At 41.3% G+C, this 15,196-nt stretch overlaps 2 long non-coding RNA genes across 4 annotated transcripts in view; one reads left to right on the top strand and one right to left on the bottom strand.

Moving 5' to 3' along the window:
- LOC120408373 overlaps positions 1–15,196 on the bottom strand; it is a 31,581-nt gene that overhangs the window by 5,402 nt on the left and 10,983 nt on the right. The window lies entirely within an intron of this gene.
- The window catches only part of LOC120408372, a 55,022-nt gene extending 39,826 nt beyond the window's left edge, over positions 1–15,196 (top strand). For both annotated transcript variants that reach the window (XR_005600648.1, XR_005600647.1), the window contains one exon: positions 14,907–15,196. This is a non-coding gene — a long non-coding RNA (uncharacterized LOC120408372). The remainder of the gene's footprint in view (positions 1–14,906) is intronic.

Raw genomic sequence — 15,196 nt, 5'->3', positions numbered from 1 at the left:
AAAAAGTTTTGAAACTGAAAAAAATTAAACTTCAGGCATTTTCAAAATGAAAAATTTCATCTTTCTCCTTAGAAACACCATTTTTTTGTTTTAAAATTTAATCTAATTAGATGGAAGCGTGGGATAGTTTAAAAAAGGTCAAAATCAAAGCCAGAGTTTTGAAATTGTTGAAACAAAACATTTTGACTCAATTTTTTTGTTTGTCCTTTTGGATAATGAAAACTTTTTTGATATTTTGACTTTTCAGGAAAAGAAAAAATGTTTGAACTCCCCGTTCAAAAATGTTTGAACGGGAAAATGATTTACCTCCCAGCTCTACTCACAAACCCAAACTTCCAGAAGGTAATAAACTGGGATCCCAAGCCAGACCCCAATCTTTGCTTCAAAGAGGTTGAATAAGGTATAACTACTGTAGTCCAGTAGGAGAATGATAGGAAAGCACCTTATTGGACTGCTTGAATGGTGGGCAATTCCATTGCATGACTTCACTACCATCAAGTAGCTCCAAAGATCCTACCTATGCAGCAGATCCCAATCCCATCCTTTCCCATTTTTGCACCATTCACAGCAATCCTCAATATGCTTTAATTAACCACTTATATTTGTCCAAGGGTTTTATAACAACATAAAAATGGCCATACTGGGTCAGACCAATAGTCCATCTAGCCAGTGTCCTGTCTTCTGATAGTGGCCAATGCCAGCTGCTTCAGAGGGAATGAACAGAACAGGTAAACATCAAGTGATCCATCCCTTGTCACCCATACCCAGCTTCTCGCAAACAGAGGCTAGGGATACCATCCCTGCCCATCCTGGTTAATAGTCATTGATGGACCTATCCTCCATGAATTTATCTAATTCTTTTTTGAATCTTGTTATAGTCTTGGCTTTCACAACATTCTCTGGCAAAGAGTTCCACAGGTTGACTGTGTGTTGTGTGAAGAAGTACTTCCATTTGATTGTTGTAAACCTGCTGCCTGTTAATTTCATTGAGTGAACCTAATTCTTGTGTTATGAGAAGGAATAAATAACACTTACTTATTTACTTTCTCCATACCAGTCATGATTTTATAGACTTCAATTGCATACCCCTTTAATTGCCCCTTTTCCAAGCTGAAAAGTTCTAGTTTTATGAATCTCTCCTCATAGGAAAGCTGTTCCATAGCCCTAATAATTTTGTTGCCCTTTTCCAATTCCAATATATCTTTTTTTTTTAAGATGGGGTGACCAAATGTGCATGCAGTATTCATGGGCATCCCATGGATTTATATAGAGGCAATATAATATTTTCTGTTTTATTATCTATCCCTTTCCTAATTATTCCCAACATTCTATAGCTTTTTTCGCTGCTACTGCACATTGAGTGGATATTTTCAGAGAACTATCCACAGTGACTCCAAGATCTTTCTTGAGTGGTAACAGCTAACTTTGACCCCATCATTTTATATTTATAGTTGGGATTATGTTTTCCAATGTGCATTACTTTGCATTTATCAACATTGAATTTCATCTGCCATTTTGTTGACCAGTCAGTCACTCAGTATTGTGAGATCCCTTGTGACTCTTCACAGTCTGCTTTGGACTTAAATCTCTTAAGTAGTTTTGTATAATCTGCAAATTTTCTACCTCACTGTTTACCCCTCTTTGCAGATCATTTATGAGTATGTGGAATAGGACTGGTCCCAGTACAGACCCCTGAAGGACACCACTATTTGCCTCTCTCCATTCTGAAAACTGACCATTTATTACTACCCTTTGTTTCCTATCTTTTAACCAGTTACTGATCCATGAGATACAATTGGTAAGCTTTTTTTTTTTTCATGTTATATTTCCTGGAATATTTTATACAGGGCATAAGCTTCCTAACATGGGAGTTGCCGTTTTATTACTGTCATTGCTGAAAATAATTGAAGAAAATAAGCCAAAGAATTCCTTGAATGTCTTCCTTACAGTTTTTGCTAGGTACATTTTTACACTTAAATCAAGTTAATATTTTTATGTGATATTTCCAGGGGGAAAAAAAAGCCTTAATTCAATATAAGTCCTACCAATTCATGCTACCTTGAAAATTAGTAACAATATGCCCAAGTGATTGGAATAATGCTTTGTTTTAACTATATAGCATCATTACTATTAAAGTCCATCAAGATCAGTAGTGAAGTAGGTAACCCCCCTACCCCCAGGTTAAGTTTCTTGCAGAGCTGGCTGGCTTCACAAGAACCAGGATCCAAACTTTTAATAAAACACCTCCACTCCACAAGATATTCCCTCAGTATATGGATACAGAGTGCCTCTCCACATCCTGTGTTATATTGAAACAGTCTTTTGTCCTTATTCATACACAGGAGTTCCCCTGTCTGTTGTAATATTCTTTTTTTAACTCTCAGTGGTTATGATTATTTGCAGTTGTCTTTGATGATTTTCTATGAGTAGTCTTGGGATGGAGAAAGGCTATACAATTGAACCTTGCATTATATCACTGGTTAATGAGAGAGAGGTGATAACTCTGTCATGCTTGAATGGGCCGTCACTGGGACATATTATTCCCTGGAAACTAACTTTTACTCCAAGTCCATATAACATACTTTTAATATATTTCCATTGTTCCTTAAGTGTTACCTGTATATACATCTCACTGTGATCGAGCCTTGATAAGGAACAAGATTTCTGTAGATACCTTATACGTTACCCCTTATGAGGAAGCAGAGAAACTACCAGCCAGCACAGCAGAGGTTAAAGAAGACCTTTGGGTTCTGCTAGTCCCACTCTGCTATACCTGTGGCCAGTGCCAGGCTTGGAGTGGGGAGAAAAGAAGGGAGCCTGGTTCAGTTCAGTTCTGACTAGCAAAAAAGGCAGGACCTTCCTGTTTCCCTGCATGAAGGGACAGCCCAGCAGCCTGCCAGCCAGGGCAGCCACCAGGAAGCAAGCATTGGCTCCCCAGCCAAGGACAGACTGTGAACGAACCCCCAGCACCAGAGGTAATGGCTTGAATGGATCCCAGAGACATTGTGGGGCTTGCCCTCACCAGCTTGTGGTTGCCACACCTGAAAGGGCCTGAGACCACAGCAAGACACTGTCCCAGACCCAGGAGGGAACTCTACAGGCAGCAAGCCATGAATCAGGTTGGACTGGAGGGGCCATGCCCCAAACTGTACAGACTGCTGGCAGGAACCAATCCCCCTGTTATGGGGTTGATATACACAGGGCCTGGGACCTGAGGGAAAGGGAGGCCATAGCTCCCCTTACCATTCTCCTGGCATTAAAGACTGACTACTCAGCTGAGCAGGGGACTGAGAGCCTGGCAAGCTAACCACTAGGCTGCCTGGCCACCCAAGCCCTGTCACACCCCTCATGGATAAATACCCTGCAAGAAATGTGTTTTGGTGTAGTGATTTTTGTCAGGCCTGAGATGAGAGTTGATTGCAAAAAACTCTTTGCCAAGGGTCCTCTGTGTGCCACATGCCCCTTATACTGACTGCAGATGGGAGGGCATACAGGAGAGACTGTAATAGCCCTGCACCACACAAAAATCTCCCTGTATAGGGAGCTAGCTATTCTAGCCCCATGCAGGGGAAGAATATGGTCCAATATTTACAACCTTCTTTGCAATGTCAAGATTTGTTAAAATGGAAGTTCTTGGGGGCAAGGGCCATCTCTGTGTTCTGTATTTGCACAGTGCCTAGTCTAGGGGGCCCTCCTCTATGACTACTGCCAAGAATTCTTAACATTCCATAAAACTTTTCACTAAAATCATTTAGACTCTTAAGATATTAATAAACTTAAATTGTCATCTGTGGAAGAATATTCTGCTCTTTAAACACTATTTCCCTGATAAATAATAACACCATCTAGTATTGCCATTTTATCTGTAGAGTTCAAAGTGCTTTACAAGAAAGGCTATAATTATGCAAGTTCTGAATTCTAATTGTATACCTAACCAGTAAGCCAAACTGTCTCCCTATGACCTAATTAATATTGGTGTTTTTCCAGAATTACAACTAATCTTTAAATAACACAAGAGGAAAATAGGCAAATTTCAGAAATATTTACTTTCTAAATTCCAGTGGAAGCTTATTTTACTTGCAAAATATGCCACCAGGTTCTGTCAGAGTATATCCTTCCTGCTTTCAAGCAATTAAGCAGACACATCCATATGTGTTTTATTATGCTGAAGCTAACACTAGATGACAGCAAGTTACAAATCAAATAAATTTAAATCCATTTTTTCTTTACAATTCAGAAGCTTTTAAGGATATTGATTAAGACCCCAATTATTTGGATAACATCTGAAAACTGACACATAAAGTTGTGTGACTGAAATATAGTAATTATTCATGGTTGAAAGCGTTGAACAGTTATAAAAAAAAATAGTACCCTTGATACCAGTCATTCTCTCACTTAGCACAGTACTGAGGATTTGAATGCCCTTGTCAAACACTTTATGACTGATTTAAAACTTGCGGGCTTGAATATTGAAAAAAATATCAGAATAATGGAAGTTCCCATGGCCTCAAAATCAGTGGAATAGTAGGAGTTCACAGATTCAGACAGAATATGCTTTCCTCAACAAGATGAGGAGACAAGTGTATGATGGAGAAAAAAATACCTTATTACAGTAGATTCCATTTATTAGGAACCCCTCAGTCACCAGCAAAAAGTTGCTATTATCTCTCCGGCAGTTGCTAATAAGAGGAAGGCAAGCTTGTGAGGAAGCAGCCAGAGAAGAAAGAGCTGAGTGTGACAGACTGTCTCCCTGTGTCTATACCCTACACACTACTGTAATAATCTTTGTACAAAGTATGCCTTGTGAGGTATCATTTGAAAACTCATACTTTGGTGCTCATTATTGTCCTCATAAAATGTGTGACAACATTGTATGTGAAGTTATTCCCTGTATGATGTTATTAACACATGTTCCAAACTACAGGCCTACCCAAGCAGATGTTGGCAAACTGGTCTGTCCTAAACAAACAAATGTGTAAGCTGCTTAATTTGCATTTAAACAGTCAAGAGTCCTCAAGCAGAAAGAGGAAACAAAGGAAGCTCAAACTGCTAAGGAAAAAAAGTACCAGGGAACATCCTTCCACACAGACCTTTTGTCTCCTGGTACTCAACTGGAAATGCTTTTCAAAATGGGGACTGAAACTATAAAAAAGAGAGGCAAACACACACCCTCTGATGTCATTCTCTACACCTGAAGTAGCAAAAGAAGCCTTCATTGGATTTTGGGGGAAGGGATCCTGAGCTAGAGGGTTTGGTCAGTAAGACTGCTGAAAGCATAAGGTGAGAAATTTTGCTTGAATCTGATTGTTCTGTTAGGCACCAGTAGCATTTTAACTTTGTTTTCTTGGAAAAATTTCTAACTTTTATGCCTCATTATTTTCCCTCAAAATCTCTCTCTTTGTAGTTAATAAACTTGTTTTATCTAATCCAGTTTGTTTAAACTGAAGTGTCTGGGAAACTCCATTTGAGGTGACAAGTTATGTGCATTTTATTTCTGTTAAAGGAAATAACAGACTTTTATATAAAACTTGCATTGTTCAGGAGAGGGCTGGACAGTATAGAACATATATTTCTGGGGGGAAATCTAAGACTGGAAGTTTGTTGAAGTCACCCTACAAGCAAAAGATGAGGTCTGGCTAGCTGGCTGCAGCACATATACAGACATAGCTGGGAGGACCTTACATGCTGGAGGCTGTTTGTGAGCACTCTAGACTGGAGGCTACAGCAGCAAAGTATTGTTAAAGGCATCCCAGGTTAGAGGGCAGGGGTGACACAGCTATTCAGGAGTCTGGATTGTACCCGTTCCTGACATGCCTTTCCTGCCTTCAGCCTGCAAAACTGCTTGTGGGGGCAGGGGCTGTGGCCCAGATGCTGAGCCCCACTCCTCAGAGGCTTTTGGAGTTTGGCAGCTAAATGTCTTGAGGATTCCACCTGCACTGAGCATGCTCGAGCCAAGGGACGCAGAGGCTGAACAGGACTTTCCCTGCCACTGCTGCCCCTCGCTGGTGTGGTGCCAGGCACCAGAACTGAGAACAGGGAGAATCTCTCTCCTGTGGTTTCAGTGCTACCTGATAGAGCCCAGACAGTATGGAGGCTGACTAATGCTGGGGGAACAAGAGTATGACCTTGATGGGGGGATCACAACAGAAGAAGTAGATTGGGCTAAAGAGCCTGAAGTGGGAGGGAGACTGGGACAGGTGGTTGGCTAGTGGAGAGGATTGAGACTGCGACTTTATGGGAGACTAGGAATAGAGGAGTAGGGGGGAAGCAGGCAAAGGAGGTTCAAACGAGGATACAGGGGTGGCAGTGGAAAGGCTGAGATAGGCTGGGCAAAGAGACTTCTGTGGGACTCAACATGGATATAGGAGTCTGCACCAGCACTTATTTTTGTAGAATTGAGGCCTTAACAAGGTGTGACCTATTTATGGAGTCTGCTGCTAGGTATATAGTTATCCTGTATGATGGATGGAGAAATATTTTCTGCTTTCCTTTACAATTACTATAAAAGAAAATTATCATTATGATGTCTATGTATATGAGTTGAGAATAGAAGTAGAATTTCTGAAGGTGCAATGATCCTGCCTAAAGCACATCTATTAGGAACTTAATTCTTAATTCACAGGCAGCCCTCCATTAACTTAAAAGAAGTTATTTGTCATATAGTTATGTCTTGGAGAAGAAAAAGTCAGCAGAAATCCTAAAGGCAAATGATTCTGACTCAGCAAAGAAATCAACAAAAAGCAAAATTTATAGAAGTAGTTTAAAGTGAATGTGATAGTTGGTAAGTTTATCAGAGAAACTATATTTGCTAATAAGTAAAATCACTATGAATACAAAGTTCACATCTGATGCTCTAAAAGAGATAACTAAGGTCATTCATATGAAATGTCCTGGAGTCATTCATCCCATCCAGGAATAATAATAAAATTCAGACCTGGAGGATGAAAAGGGAATCATGAGATTTTTTTTCTTCAATACCTTTAATTGTTTAATTAGAAAAGCAACAATTTCAATAATCATATACTGACTTGTTAAAAAGTCTTTGAGTATTTGTTACTTTCCCATTCTTAAAGGGTATTTTTAAATACTGGATGTCTCCCTCACCCATCTCCCAGTATGAAATTTGGCACACTTACGCAATGCTAAATTGGAGAGTTTTTAGGGTCCTAATCCAAAGATTTCAGTGAGATTTAGTGAGGCCTGTAACAGAATGGCTTTACTCTCAAGGGCTGGAGGCCTTGGGCCAGCCAAGCCTGATTACTGAGACACCTGGGAGAGATCAGGTAATTTCCCTATAATGAGCTGCAAGTAGAAGAGGAAGCTCAGGAAAGTGCAGGGAATGAGAGGCTCCTGAGGGGAAAACAGTGATACCAGAGAGCTGGAGGTTTGGAACAAATTGATAAATTAAACAGTAATATGTGACCAGGACAAAATGGTATTCACCCAAGAGTTGAAGGAACTGAGCTATGAAATTGCAGAACTACTAACTGTGGTATGTAACCTATCATTTAAATCAGCCTCAGTATCAGATGACAGGTAGCTAACGTAGTACCAATTTTTTTTTTAATAGCTCCAGGGGTGATCCTGACAATTACAGCCTGGTAAGTCTAACTTCATTACCAGGCAAATTGGTTGAAACTCTAGTAAATAACAGAATTATCAGAAACACAAGTTGGAAGAATTGGTATGGCTTTTATAAAGGGAAATCATGCCTCAGCAATCTATTAGAATTCTTTGAGAGTGCCAACAAGCAACTGGACAAGGTTGATCCGATAGAAATAGTGGACTTGGAGTTTCAGAAAGCCTTTGACAAGATTCCTCACCAAAGGCTCTTTCCCTCAGCAACTGTGCCAACTATAGATGAATCACACTCCTGTCAGTGCCAGGACAGGCAGGTTTCTGGCAGAACAGATCACATCAACTTTGTTGACTATGAGAAAGCGTTCGATAGCGTGGATCAAGGGAAAATCCTTTCATTGATCAGGAACTGATTAAAAGATAGGAAAGGCGGGGATAAATAGTCTTTTCACAACGGAGAGATATTTAATAGTAGGCTATCTTAAGGAACTGTACTGGTACTAATGCTAACTCACTCACTCATGCCCATCACCCCAATCGGGGTATGGGCCGCCAACCACAGATCTCCAGAGTCCTTTATCCTGGGCCATTCGCTCTAGCTGTTTCCAGGTATAGCCCATTTTTTTGCTATCAGCCTGAAGGTCGCATCGCCAGGTGTTTCTTGGACGGTCTCTTTTCTGCTTGCCTTGGGGGTTCCACCGCAGTGCCTGTCTGGTGATGTTAGTTGGCTGCTTGCGTAGTGTATGTCCTATCCGGCCCCACCTTCTCCTTCTGATTTCTTCCTCTGCTGGGAGTTGACGGGTCCTCTCCAAGAGGTGGATGTTACTGATGGTGTCTGGCCAGCGGATCTGAAGAATCCTTCTGAGGCAGCTATTAATGAAGGTCTGGATCTTCCTGATGGTTGTTTTGGTTGTCCTCCAGGTTTCAGCTCCATACAGTAGGACTGATTTCACGTTGGAGTTGAACAGTCGAATTTTTATTGCCAAAGACAGCTCTCTGGAGCTCCAGATGTTCTTAAGCTGTAAGAAGTCTGCTCTTGCCTTACCAATCCTTACTTTGATGTCTGCATCTGTGCCACCCTGCTGGTCAATGATGCTACCTAGGTAGGTGAAGGACTGCACTTCTTCCAGGGGGCTTCCATTCAGTGTGACTGGGTCGTTGCTGATGGAGTTAATCCTAAGGATCTTGGTCTTGTCCTTGTGGATGTTGAGGCCAACCTGTGATGATGTGGCTGCCACTACGTTGGTCTTCTCTTGCATCTGCTGTTTACTGTGCAAAAGGAGTGCAAGGTCATCGGCAAAGTCCAGGTCATCAAGCTGGGTCCACAACGTCCACTGGATTCCGTTCCTACGCTCGTAAGTGGATGTCTTCATAATCCAATTGATGACGAGGAGAAAGAGAAATGGTGACAACAAGCATCCTTGTCTGACTCCAGTTCGCACCTGGAAGCTGTTTGTGAGCTGCCCTCCATGGATCACTCTACAGTGTATACTGTCGTATGAGTTCTTGATCAGGTTGACCACCTTTGCTGGGATGCCATAGTGCCGAAGGAGCTTCCAGAGGGTCTCTCGATCCACGCTATCGAACGCTTTCTCATAGTCAACAAAGTTGATGTACAACGAGGAGTTCCACTCCATAGACTGCTCGACTATGATGCGGAGCGTTGCTATCTGGTCTGTGCATGATCTGTTCTGCCAGAAACCTGCCTGTTCATCTCGTAGCTGTGGATCGACGGCATCCTTCATTCTCTCTAAGAGGACTCGGTTAAAGACCTTCCCTGGCACTGACAGGAGTGTGATTCATCTATAGTTGGCACAGTTGCTGAGGTCTCCTTTCTTGGGGATTTTGATGAGGTATCCCTCTTTCCAGTCTGCCGGAATCACTTCTTCTTCCCATATCTTCTCAAAGAGGGGGTACAGCATTTCCACTGAAGCATCCAGGTCTGCTTTCAGGGCCTCTGCTGGGATGTCGTCAGGTCCAGCCGCCTTCCTGTTCTTCATCATGGTGATGGCTTTTCTGATTTCATCTCTGGTTTGTTTATCGCAATTGATTGGGAGGTTCTCGTTGGCTGGGTCGATGTCTGGTGGATTTGGTGGTGCTGGTCTGTTCAGGAGTTCCTCAAAGTGCTCCGCCCATCTGTTCATCTGTTGTTCTATTCCTGTTATAGACTTTCTCTGCTTGTCTTTAACGGGACGTTCTGGCTTGCTGAACTTTCCAGACAGTCGCTTGGTAGTATCGTACAGCTGTTTCATGTTGCCGCTGTATGCTGCCTGCTCCGCTTCTGCTGCCAGTCCATCCACATAATCTCTCTTATCCTTCCTAATATTCCTCTTCACTGCTCTGTGGGCTTCAGCATACTCTTTTTGAGCTTTGGCCTTTGCTGCTCTAGTCCTGCTTTTGTTGGCTGCTGCCTTCTTCTTTCTGTCTTCTATCTTAGTCAAGGTCTCTGCTGTGATCCACTCTTTCTGCTGGTGTTTCTTAATTCCAAGCACTTCCTGGCATACTGACCTAAGTGTCTCTCTCACTTTCTGCCATCTGTTGAGTACGCTGTCTTCCTCTTCCTCAAACCGATCCTGTAGTACTGAAAACTTATTCTTCAGCATCAGTCCAAAATCTTCCTTGGTCTTATGGTCCTTCAGAAGGCTGACGTTGTACTTCACTCTTCTGTTTGACACGTCTATCCAGTTCTTCTTCAGCTTCAGCTTCAATCTGGCCACCACTAAGTGATGGTCAGACGCCGCGTCTGCTCCTCTTCTAACTCTAACATCCTGCAAGGATCTTCTGAACTTCTTGCTAATGCAGACATGGTCGATCTGGTTTTCTGTCGTGCCTGCTGGCGATACCCAGGTACTCTTGTGGATCCGCTTGTGAGGAAAGATGCTACCTCCTATGACCAGGTTGTTAAGTGCACACAGATCCACAAATCTCTCTCCATTCTCACTCATCTCTCCCAGAGCGTGGGTCCCCATGACTTGTTCGTATCCTGTGTTGTCAGGTCCAATTTTGGCATTAAAGTCTCCCATAAGGATGGTGATGTCTTTGTCTGGGAGAATCTCTAATATTTTCTGAAGCCTGTTGTAAAAGTAATCTTTGTCCTCCTCTTCACTGTCATTAGTTGGAGCGTAGCACTGAACAACATTCATCTTAATCCTCTTCATTTTAGTTCTGAAGGATGCAGTGATGATCCTGGGACCATGTGCCTCCCAACCAATCAGTGCTCTCTGTGCCTGCTTGGACAACATGAAGCCTACTCCCTGTGTGTGGTGTGCGTCGCTCTCTTCATGTCCTGAATACAGCAACAGCTTTCCTATCAACAGTCATCTCTGTCCGGCTTCCGTCCATCTTGTCTCACTAATGCCTAGTAGGGTCAGGTTGTTGCTCCTCATCTCTGTTGCAACCTGCACCGTCTTTCCTGACTCATACATGGTCCTCATGTTCCATGTGCCGATGGTAATCCTCCTGGTTGCAAGAAGGGTAATCGGCTTAGTGGCTTCCTCGCGGCTTTCACCACCCAGCGTCATGCGTCTTCGAGTTGAAGACCCTTCTTTTTCCAGGGTAAAGTCTCTGTTATCTCTATTGTTGGTGTTTCTGTAGCAAGTTGATTTTTTTACGGGGTGAAGTTGCTAGCCCCACGCCCAACCTTCCTCCTTTACCCTGACTTGGGACAGGCAGATGGCCTCAAAGGACCTCTCTGGTGGAGTTGGTACTAATGCAATTAAATTTATTAATAAATGGTCTGGAAAAGCATTACAGTGAGGTGGCAAAATTAGCAAATGATGCAAAATTACTCAAGTTAAGTCCAATGCTGACTGTGAAGAGTTATAAAGGGATCTCACAAGACTGGGTGTCATTATTTTCACAAATAATGAGATATTCTGAGCTTCAAGGGATAAAGAAGAATATTGCCTCTGGGAGAGAGAAATCCTTTGTTTCACTATTTTCAAAGTAGCATAGTGATCATTATTTGTTTTTCTTCTTCATGCATGAAGAGCCCAGTAGATTTGCCTAGGATTATTTTAGACTGATTCCATTCCCTTGAGAGATTTCTTAAGTGGCACAATGGCCTGGAGGACAGTAATCTCCTAAGTATTAATTAGTAAATAATTTAAAGTAACTTTATTCTGGTATGTTTAGAGTACTAAAACATTAGACTCAGGAATATCTACAGTAATGCAAAAGTTACGATAATGTTACAAGAGCTTTAAATCTTCATAGATCAGGTCATAAATGGATTTCTAGCTAGTGTCAGGAAGGAATTTTCTCTTATAGGATTGGTCTTCCATTTCAGTCTGTTAACAGTGGTTTTATGAAGCTTCCTGTATTGAAGCTGTCAAGGTTCCTCCCCCACTCTGAACTTTAGGGTACAGATGTGGGGACCTGCATAAACACTTCTAAGCTTAACTATTAGCTTAGGTCTGGGTTCGCTACCACCATTCAGATTCCTCAGTGTCTGGAACACCCTCTTTCCCCCAAAAACCTTCCCCTCCCTGGGTAGCCTTGAGAGGCTTTTTCACCAAGTTCCTGGTGAACACCAATCCAACCCCTTGGATCTTAACACAAGGAGAATAACCATCCCCCTTCCTTTCCCCCACCAATTCCTGGTGAGTCCAGATCCAATCCCCTTGAATCTTAAAACAAGGAAAAATCAATCAGGTTCTTAAAAAGAAAGCTTTTAATGAAAGAAAGAAAGAAAGGTAAAAATCATCTCTGTAAAATCAGGATGGAAAATACTTTACAGGCTAATCAGATTCATATAGCCCAGAGGAACCCCCTCTAGCCTTAGGTTCAAAGTTACAGCAAATAGAGGTAAAATCCTCTCAGCAAAAAGGAACATTTACAAGTTGAGAAAACAAAAATAAGACTAACACACCTTGCCTGGCTGTTACTTACAAGTTTGAAATATGAAAGACTGATTCAGAAAGATTTGGAGAGCCTGGATTGATATCTGGTCCCTCTTAGTCCCAAGAGCAAACAACCCCCAAAACAAAGAGCACAAACAACAGACTTCCCCCCACCAAGATTTGAAAGTATCTTGTCCCCTTATTGGTCCTTTGGGTCAGGTGTCTGTCAGGTTTCCTGAGCTTCTTAACTCTTTACAGGTAAAAGGATTTTGGTGTCTCTGGCCATGAGGGATTTTATAGTATTGTACACAGGAGGGCTGTTCCCTTCCCTTTATAGTTATGACAGAAGCCAAATACCACACTGAAGCACTGATCCTGCAGTGGTCACAGGGGCTGCTTACTTGGATGTCACTGCAAGATTGGCTTTCAATCCTCCATTCAAACATCAAGCACCAGGCAGACAACTGGCAGGGTTCTATTATAATTCCTATATTCTGATAGATACAGTCAAGATTTGAAGATTCAGTGTATTTGTTTTGTTTGCAAAGTATGTGAGTTTCCTAACAATATCCATGAACTATCCTAAAATTTACAAGACAAACAATTTGTACAGAAAATCTGATACAAAGCCTACTGGAGTAAATGGGAATTTTTTTCCATTGACTTCAATGGACGTTGGATCAAACACAATATTAAGAAAACAGCCAAGTAACCAAAAAAGTATAAATACCAGTGAAGACAAAATGTTAAACATTGTTTTAAATAATGTTAGTCATTATAAGAATTTAATTTAAATAAGTAAGGTTAATGAAGAACATATTTGATCTTGTTGACAGGCTATTTAATGTCAGAAAATATACAGTACAGACTATTCCTGATTATTAAGTTAAATTACATGAGGCAAAATGCAGCTTGGCTGTTATTAAGCAAAGACTTTGTGAATAAGGAAATGAGAATAACATGTTTTTAGTTAAAATAATAAAATCCTCCCTTCCCCTGATTCGACATGTTTATATTAGTTGTTTGGCTTTAATTTTCTTAATATCAGTTCTTTTCTAGCATGAACCTACAAAGTTTTTTATTTGTTTGTTTGTTTTTATTACTTATGTTAGAATCTTTGTTTTTTACATAAGGTCTGATCCTCTTCCTGAACAGCAAAACTTCCATTAGCTTGAGTGGGAGCATAGATTGCAGTTTCCAGACTGTGCTCTAGAGACCCAATCCTAGGGCAATATATTTCTGATTAAAGAAAAAGGCTTGTGTCTGGGATTTTAAAAGCCATTTAAGATCACACTGAATTATTTTTTCCCTTATATATCAGTCCTTTTCTGAGAGATGTCTCCATTCTAGTGTTTCTCCATTAAAAATAAGAAGGATGTAAACTCAGTACTATTTGCACCTTTATCCCACAGATAGTTTACAGAACTTGTTTAAAATATGAACTAGTGTGATGAGGGGAGATTTTTTTCTCAGAAATATCTGAGTTTTCAAACGTTATAGACAAAGGATTAGATAGCTCAGGGGGCACTAATACATTTCATTCTCCTCAGTTATTGGTTCAAATCAGAGCCAGGGCAATACTGGCTGAAGGCCTTTATAAATGAGCTGATCTCACTTCAGTTTCTTATGAACAATTGTCCATATCCAATGAAATCAATATCACAAATTGGCACCCTCTGAGGTCTCTACTGAAAGTCCAAGTATTAGACATCCATGGCACCTGAACTCACTCATTATGGTGGTCCTTCCTAAACAGGGTGGGTACTAGGGTGGTGGGATGAAGTTTGCACTGCTACTGCTTGTATTGTTGTTCTGTGCTTAAACAAAGCACTTCAATCTCTGGTGCTATTAATTTGAACTTTAATTTATAACACCCCTATGGCTTTTGTATCAGAATGCTTTTTAGGGGATTAAATAATAAATGCTGTCATTCTTCTAACTGTAAAATAAGAAATGAAAAAAATCAAAATGTAGACTACAGTGAAACTGAATAAATATATTTAATGTGCTCTGGAGTTGAATACACAGTTGAAAGGGCAAAAAGTATGAATTACAACCTGAGGAACTGTATCGCTGCAGCTGCACTGCTGTAAGGTCTCCCGCGTAGCTGCTCTATGCTGACGGGAGAGAGCTCTCCCATCAGCATAATTAAACTACCCCAAGGAGAGGCAGTAGCTGTCTGTGGGAGAGCGTCTCCTGCTGACGTAGTGCTGTCCACACTGGTGCTTTTGTTGGTGAAACTTGCGTTGGTCCAGGATTGGTCTCCTGGCCAACAAAAATTTGACCAGCAAAAGTGCTAGTGTAGATGTATCCTTAATTGTTACATCAGAGTGTTAGGTCTCAGGTAACTGAGACCTAAGCTATGCGGTGCTTCAAACATAATCACCAGCACTCTGCACTGCACATTTACTGAGTGTTCTATGTTCATAGCAGCTCAACATTCTTACAACCTCCCTGCTGATTTTTTTTTTCATTTGCATTGAACAGGATATGAAGTTCTAGGAGACCACACACGAGAATGCTCAGGGGAGGACAAGCAGTTGGCTAGTGGTTCCTTCTGGACCTCACCGAGAGGAAGCATTGAATACATTCAACATCCATTCTATGCTAAATCCTGTGGGCAAGTCAATGTCTCAGTGGTATCAAAAGCTGTAAACAGATCCAATAAAAATCAGTACAGACACTTCATCTCTGACCATCGCTAAAAAGAGGTTATCCCCCATAAATATCAAGGCAGTCTCTCTTCCATAGACAGGAGTGAAACTAGACTGCTAGCA

The sequence above is a fragment of the Mauremys reevesii genome, linkage group 6 (genome assembly GCF_016161935.1).
Source record: "Mauremys reevesii isolate NIE-2019 linkage group 6, ASM1616193v1, whole genome shotgun sequence".
NCBI lineage: Eukaryota > Metazoa > Chordata > Testudines > Geoemydidae > Mauremys > Mauremys reevesii.
Note: the sequence above shows the minus strand (reverse complement) of the source record. Positions and strands in the feature narration are given on the sequence as shown.